Here is a 1,787-nt window from a genome sequence, read left to right as displayed (position 1 = left end):
CATTGATTGATCCATCCATCCATCCATCCATCCATCCATCCAACCATTGATTGATCCATCCATCCAACCATTGATTGATCCATCCAAACATCCATCTGTCCATCCATCCATCATCCATCTGTCCATCCATCATCCATCTGTGCATCCATCCATCTGTCCATCATCCATCCATCCATCCATCCAAACATCCATCCAAACATCTAACCAAACATCTATCCAAACATCCATCCAACCACCCATCCATCCATTCAAACATTCATCCGTCTTTCCATCCATCCAAACGTCCGTCCGTCCATCCATCCATCCATCCCAGACCCTTTTCAGTTCCTCCTGGATGATCTCAAAGTGTTCCCAAACCAGAGTGGATCCATAATCCCTCCAGTGAGTCCAGAGTCTGCTCAGCGGTCTTCATCTAGTGCACGGGTCTGCAACGGTTTTGAATGAGAAATCCATTTCTGCCACTTCGCTCACTAAATACAATGCTGCTTATCAACTGGTGGCCCATGGGCCACTTAGAGGTCGGTGGAGGTAGGCTTTTCTGACCAGCTGGTGTGACATTATAAAATTAAAATTAATAGTTTTTACATTTATTGATATTTTTACATTTTAGGGTAAAAGGAAAGACCAAAAGTAGGTGAACAATTGTTTATATGCAGGCTTTGCAGACTTATGAGAGTCTTTTTTTCTGACTTAAAATTAAGTTTGAAGTAAAAAAAACACAAATTTAAAATATGCAGAAATATTAAGCATTTTGCTGGACAAATTGATTATTTAACTTTTTTGCAAGAAAGATCCCACTGTAAGCCTGGAGGTTGGTTAAATGAACGCACTAAATGTAATCAACACGTTTCACTCCTTGTATTAGTTCTACCTTTCATAAATTTACAGAAAATTTACACAAAAAAAACTGCTAAAACTCACATTTTCTGTTGTGGGCATTAAAAAAGAAATTAAATACAGTATCACGTTAGTTTTGGTCAAAGCTCCAAAGGGCCACAGATGAGAGACTAAAGAGCCGCATGTGGCCCCAGAGCCGCAGGTCGCAGACCCCCGATCATCCCCTGATCATCCCCTGATCATCCCCTGATCATCCCCTGATCATCCCCTGATGACCTGAGGAAGGAGTCGTCTACAGCATCTGATGCACAAACCAGCTCAGTTGTCTCCTCTGAGTTTGATTCGTCTGTTAAATAAATAAAATAACAGCTCAGCAACACAGTTCACCAAGGTTAAGGTAAAAGGCCACAAAGCTGAAAAGTTTAGGACACAAAAAAATAAACAAAGGCGAAGGGACCAGAACTAGATATTAAGTTTATTTTTAAAATATGCTAATTTATACTTTCTCACATCTTTTCTCTTCCCACGTCTTGAATTTCATTTGAATCTTAACCAAGTAAAAAAATGTTAAACTCAAAGGTTCAAAATGAGGATTGTGACCTCCTGTTGCCTTTTCCTCAGCTCTTTTCTTTGATTTCCATCATAGGTTGAAGTAAGATGGTGGGAGACATTTGTGAGGACTTGAAACTGAGAACAGAGCGGGAAGAAGAATCCAACAACACCGAAGTTTAGCTGTGTGATGGATGTACGTCAACAAAACTACAGCTGTTTCAACAAATCAGTACAAAGAAGCAGGCAGCAGTTCAGCTCATCTGTTCTCATACATCCATCGTCCTTCCATCCAACCAAACATCCATCCATGCATCCATCCGTCCATCAAAACATTTATCCATCAAAACACTCATCCATCCATCCAAACAATCATCAATTTATCAAAACACTTATCCATC

This window comes from Nematolebias whitei, chromosome 6 (genome assembly GCF_014905685.2).
Source record: "Nematolebias whitei isolate Nwh7 chromosome 6, NemWhi1, whole genome shotgun sequence".
Classification (NCBI taxonomy): domain Eukaryota; kingdom Metazoa; phylum Chordata; class Actinopteri; order Cyprinodontiformes; family Rivulidae; genus Nematolebias; species Nematolebias whitei.
Note: the sequence above shows the minus strand (reverse complement) of the source record.